The following is a 6,582-nucleotide window of genomic DNA, read 5'->3' as shown; positions in this document are numbered from 1 at the left end:
CCATTATTAAGACCTTCCCTAATTGTTGCTGATTGTTGTTTAGTTCTGTCAGTGACTAAGGGGCTATTTATTTCTCTCCCAGAGTTGTATATATTTCCTGATGTTGAAATCTCTTACAGTAGAAGCACACACATTCAGTATTCAGTAGCTATGTCATTCTGATGCTCGTCATTATGGCCTGCTCTTCTATGTAAGGTGAAGTTTCCCATCTTGATCTTCGATTCCTCCTGTTGGTCAACTTTCCTATGGTTTGAACCCTTTTCTCCTACAGTTTGTGGGTGTATCTAGTTAGGTTTTACATTCTAATGTCTGTACTTTTATTGTTTAGATTATGAGAGTGAAAATTAGAAAGGTGCAGTTAGAATTAATTAATTACACAGTTTACAGATGTGTTATTTTGAAATCAGGGTCTTATACAAGTTAGGCATCTCCAACTGAGCAATACCATCATCCCAAAGGTGATATTTTTATATAAACCTAAGGTAGTAGTGAAACTTACTACAAATACAGAGAATTAACTACTAAGTATATATGTCAACATAATTAACATATATAGGCAATTACACTAGATAGTAGAAGAGAAAAACACTTATAATAAATGAGTTAAGTTAAGGAAGATGGCTGCCCACGGGGGCTCGCGGCAGCGGCAGCGGCAGCGGCGGAGGCTGCGGCGGAGGCGGCGCTGACGCTGAAGGGGTTAATTCAGCAGTTCACCGCCATCACCAGTGCAAGTGAATGTGTAGGAAAACATATGCTTGAAGCTTGCAACAACAACCTGGAGATGGCCATCACTATGTTTTTGGATGGAAGAGGAATTGCTGAAGAGCCCAGTACCAGTTCAGCAAGTGTCTCGACTGTCAGACCACACACAAAAGAAGAAGTTCGTGCTCCAATTCCTCAAAAGCAAGAAATATTGGTGGAGCCAGAGCCTTTGTTTGATGCTCCTAAAAGGCGAAGGCCAGCACGTTCAATATTTGATTGTTTCCGAGATTTTCAAACTGAAACTATTAGGCAGGAACAGGAATTAAGAAATGGAGGAGCAATAGATAAGAAACTAACCACTCTTTCAGATCTGCTTCGGCCCCCAATCGACTTGATGCACAAGGGCAGCTTTGAAACAGCCAAAGAGTGTGGCCAGATGGAGAATAAGTGGCTCATGATAAACATTCAGAATGTACAAGATTTTGCATGCCAGTGCCTCAACCGTGATGTGTGGAGTAATGCAGCTGTGAAAAATATTATCCGGGAACATTTCATTTTCTGGCAGGTTTATCACGACAGCGAGGAAGGTCAGAGATACATACAGTTTTATAAGTTAGGGGATTTCCCCTATGTTTCCATCTTAGATCCACAGACAGGTCAGAAGCTAGTAGAGTGGCACCAATTGGATGTATCTTCTTTCTTGGACCAAGTAACAGGGTTTCTGGGTGAACATGGGCAACTGGATGGACTTTCTAGCAGCCCCCCCAAAAAGTGTGCCTGATCAGAGAGTCTCATAGACGCCAGTGAAGACAGCCAACTGGAAGCTGCCGTCAGAGCCTCCTTGCAAGAGGCACATTTCGACTCAGCACAGGCCAAACAGGATAGCCGCTCAGATGAAGAATCTGAATCGGAACTTTTTGCTGGCAGTGAGGAATTCATGTCGGTTTGTGGCTCTGATGAAGAAAGGAGGTAGAGAATCTTGCTAAGTCCAGAAAGTCTCCTCATAAAGATTTGGGGCATAGAAAAGAGGAGAACAGAAGGCCACTGACAGAGCCCCCAGCCAGAACTGAGCCTGGCACAGCCACAAACCATCAAGGATTGCCAGCCATGGATTCTGAGGTCTTGGAGATGTCACCTGAAAAGTCAGATGGAATAATGGAGGGGATAGATGTAAATGGACCAAAAACACAGCTGATGCTGCGGTACCCAGATGGAAAAAGGGAGCAGATCACTCTTCCAGAGCAAGCCAAATTACTGGCTTTGGTGAAGCATGTCCAGTCTAAAGGATATCCAAATGAACGCTTTGAACTCCTCACCAACGTCCCTCGGAGGAAGCTTTCTCATCTGGACTATGATATTACCTTACAAGAGGCTGGTCTCTGTCCTCAAGAGATTGTCTTTGTACAGGAAAGGAATTAATATCATGGCCTGACCTCTTTCAGCTTACCCCCTTTTCTCTTTTCCTGTGAGATACCATGTCACTCAGTATGCATCTTGGCTCATAGGACTATAGAGCCAGCGCTGGGCAAGCAAGTCACCTGCCTTGTCTTTTTCTCTTTCTGTCAGTCAGTCTTCTTCCTTCCCCCTTATCTCTGTCTTCTTTCTTCCTCCTATTTCTCTCTTTGTTCTTTCTTACCAAATGTGGTGACCAAATGGACGTGTAAGAATAAGAATAACGTCTCTCCTAGCATTGGCAGCATGAAATGTGTGTTCTAATAAGTGGTCTTTTGCATGACACCTTTCGGGGACCTAGTGATGTTACTACTTCCTAGACTCTGTTGACAAAGAATGGCTAGAATCAGAATTAAAAATAGACCCTATTTTTGGTAGGAAAAAGAAATTCTTTTAACATGCATTCTGTTCATCATGTAGGAAGATGTCATAATGAAACATGCAGGCTTTTGTTTACGTGGGGAAAGCATCCTTTATAATGTTGGTCATATTTAAAATTCCCCTCAAGGATCCCCATCTTCTAGTTACAAGCTATTTCCATGGTGTGTGTTATTGGCAGAATCAGTGCTCAGTGTACTGTGTGTAGCACAGGGTGGCTTTCAATGTCCTAGCCTGAGACAGTTTCCTTTGTTATTTACTCTCTCAATTTTATTCCTCTTTCCAGTCCTAGGATGAAACTTTAGTAAGCATCTTGTGTCTGGGCTAGTAAGGTGCTTGCTGTTTTTGTCTGCAGAGCAAATTAGTTCCTTTGGCCCCACTGTCTGAGTCTAATGTATTCTGTAGAAAGGCAGGTGTTCAATAATTATGTAGTGCAATGACTTTGTAATTGTAACCACTGTGGCTATTGATTGTCCTATGTGCTTAAGGCATACTTCAGTGTGTTCCAGGGGTGGGTGGGGTGGGGGGTGGGGACAAAAGCCTGCAGCTGAGAGTTGCTAAAGATGTTCTTTTGGTCAGAAATAGTGATTCTTTTTTTACCCTCAATTGGAATAATATCTAAAATGTTTTGATAACTAATTGACCTTAATTTCTCATGCTGTTTTATTTTAGAGAATATCAAAACTGAAAGTCTCTGAGAGGAAGACCTTCAAACTTGGTTCATACGACAACAGTTAGTAAGAGTAAGAGAGATTACTATTAGTTGCCAGATGTGAGGGTTTTTTTTCTGCCAACAAAAGTCACATTCAAATTGTATTTGGTGAAAGCTTTTTTCAGTATTACTTAGAATAGGCCACCTGCATCTATATAGTACTAGACATCGGCTTCACTGGATGCTCAGTTCTTTCCTGGAGCTTCAAGTAGAGTTCCTGAGCAGGGCAGGTAATGACTTGGTGGGAAAATCAAAACTTTAAACTGCTTATAAAACCGTTTCTATAGAATGAATTATCTTGTCAGTTGAAGATTTTGAGTGATTCTTGAACCTGTACACAATCTAAATTGTAATTACTCAGAAACCTTTGAATTCCTGTGTACTTGCAGATCTCTCTTGGCAACTAGGGGATTAAAGAGATAAGCTAAAGAGATGTGGTGTGTGGCTAGTGTACAATTATAGAATATGGTTGTTAATGGTTGGATTTTGAGGGACCTCCCTAAAGGATGGGTTATGTATCTCCACAAGGAAATCATGGAAAATTCTGTTACCTTTTGAATTAATGTTCTTACATTTTTCCTAAGTCTGTGTAAGTGCTTATGTATAAGTATATAATTATATAAATATTTATAAATATATTTATATAATTAAAAAATAAGTTAAGACCATTATTAGACAGTTGATATATATGCTAATTATAGGGTAGTTGCAAAGGTTGTATTGAAAGACAGGCATTTCTAGAGCTGGGTTTGGAAGCACACATTTGCAGTCTCAACTATTCAGGAGGCTGAGTCGAGTGAATTACTTCTGCCTAGGAATTTACCCTGAGTGTGGTCAATAAAGCAGCAGACTGCTCTCCTTCACAAATGAACAAACACACAAGCCTACTCTAAGAAAACTTATAGTAAGAGCAGTGATAGGCCTACTATGTCTGCAGCCTCAAGAATTAGCCCATGAAGAAGAAGCACAGGACAGACTTGCATACACATATTTTATTCTTTACTAAAGACAATAGCTTCAGCCAATGTGGATAGAAAAAATCCAGTAGATGATTTAGAATGCAGGATGGCTAGTTGGAAATATCCTTTTGTGGAACAAATTAAAATTCATACCATATGCTAGGGCAGAATACAATAGATGAAAGGTAGTATAATAAATAGGACAAATATAACCCAGTTATCTATCAATATGCAACTGCTTGAATAAACTGTGGTTAAGCACAGACCTTGCCGTGAGACCCACAGCCAAACACTAGGTGGAGCTCAAGGGATTCTGCAGAAGAAGAGGAGGAAGAATTGTAGGAGCCAGAGGGATCAAGGACACCACAAGAAATTGGCCCACAGAATCAACTGACCAGCAGGGCTCATATGGGCTCACAGAGAGTGAACTGACAATCAGGGAGCCTATATGGTTCTCACCTAGGCCTGTATGTCATAGTTGTGTAGTTTTGTCTTCTTGTGGGACTCATAACAGTGCAGGCAGGGGTGGTCTCTGACTCTGTTGCCTGCTTTTGGGTCCATTTACCTCCTACTAGGTTGCTTCATCCAGCCCTAATATCAAGGGATGTATCTAGATTTACAGCATCATAATATTCTGTTTGGTTGGTATCCCTGGGAGGCCTGCCCTTTCTTAAAGGGAAACAGAGGAGTGGATCTGGGGGAGAAGGGTGGTGGGGGGAGGGACTGGGACGAGGGGAAGGAGGGGAAACTGTGGTAGGTATGTAATATATGAGAGAAAAAAAAACCTTGCAGTACTTAAGTAGAGAGATCTCTGGGATGGATTACGAAGTGGATAATATAATAGGTAGGAAATGTTTTTGTTTCTTGTGTTTCCATCAAGTAGCATAGGGAGGGACTAGGAGGAGATGGGCCAGTGTAAGCAGGAGTGATAGTGACACTCACACATGGAATTTGTTTAACTCAAAGTTTTCTTTTTTAAATTATTAACTCATTTTATTTATTTACCTTCCAGTAATTGCCCCCCATTGGTTCCCCATCTCACAGTTCCTTATCCTATTCCTCCTCCCCCTTGCCTCCAAGAAGGTGCCACACCCAATTAGGTCTCTCCTTTCTCTGGGACCTCAAGTCTCTTGAGGATTAAGGACATCTCTCACTGTGACTGGACCAGGCAGACCTCTGCTGTATATGTGCCAGGGGCCTTGGACTGGCCTGTGTATGCTCCTGGTTGGTGGCTCAGTCTCTGAAAGCTCCCAGGAGTCTGGATTAGTTGAGTCCGCTGGTCTTCTTATGGGGTCACTCTCCCCTTTAGCTTCTTCAGTTCTTCCCTTAATTCAACCTTGGGGTCCCCGACTTCAGTTCAGTGGTTGGGTATAAGTATCTGCCTCTGTCTCAGTCAGCTGCTGGTAGGGCCTCTCAGAGGACAGCCATGCCAGGCTCCTGTCTGTAAGCACATCATAGCAATCAGTAATAGTGCCAGACCTTGATGCCCCTCCCACCCTACCCTGATGAGGTAGATTCTAACTTGCGCCAGTTATTGGACTGCCTTTCCTTCAGTCCCTTCTCTTTTTTCGTCCCTGCAGTTCTTTTAGACAGGAACAATTCTAGGTCAGAAATTTTGACTGTGGGAAGTGTTCATTAGGAAAAGTTCAAATTCTGACCATAAACAAATTTTGAAATTGGAGAAAAATCCTCCCCATTTGATCTTCTATTTCCTGTCCACCCCTCATCCATCCGTAATAAAATTATTTTCCCTTCCTAGGGAGACCCCGCCCTTCCCCATTCCCTTTACCCCTAATCTCTGTGGCTGTAAGGATTATAGTTTCCTTATCAAAAACTTATAGCTAACATCACATATAAGCAAATATATACCATATTTGCCTTTCTCGGTTTGGGTTACCTTATTCAGGAAGAATTTTCCTCCAGTTCCATTCATTTTCCTGCTGATTTCTTGAATTCATTTTCTTAACATCTGAGTAATACTCCATTGTGTAAATGTGCCACATTTTCTATATTTCTTCATCCACTGACAGATTATCTAGGCAGTTTCCAGTTTCTGGCTGTTATGAATAGATTAGCAATGAGCATAGTTGAGCAAGTATGTCTCTGTGGTAGAATGAAGCATACTTTTGGTATATACCCAAGAATGACTTAGCTGGATCTTGGGGGAGATAATTCCCATCTTTCTGATGAACTACCACACTGATTTCCACAGTGGCTATACAAGATTGTACTCCCACCAATAGCGGAGGGATGTTCTTACTCCACATCCTTACCAGCACAGCTGCCTTTGTTTTATTGGTCTTAGCTATTATGACTGGTATAAGATGAAATTTCAAAGTAATTTTGATTTGCATTTCCTTGATGACTAAGGGTGTTGAA

At 41.6% G+C, this 6,582-nt stretch overlaps 1 pseudogene; it reads left to right on the top strand.

Annotated features, from left to right (window-relative positions):
• The first annotated feature begins 608 nt into the window (after window positions 1-608).
• On the top strand, window positions 609-2,121 carry LOC114634865 (annotated as a pseudogene).
• The last annotated feature ends 4,461 nt before the right edge of the window (window positions 2,122-6,582 follow it).

This window comes from Grammomys surdaster, unplaced genomic scaffold (genome assembly GCF_004785775.1).
Source record: "Grammomys surdaster isolate TR1022 unplaced genomic scaffold, NIH_TR_1.0 1135, whole genome shotgun sequence".
Classification (NCBI taxonomy): Eukaryota; Metazoa; Chordata; class Mammalia; order Rodentia; family Muridae; genus Grammomys; species Grammomys surdaster.
Note: the sequence above shows the minus strand (reverse complement) of the source record. Positions and strands in the feature narration are given on the sequence as shown.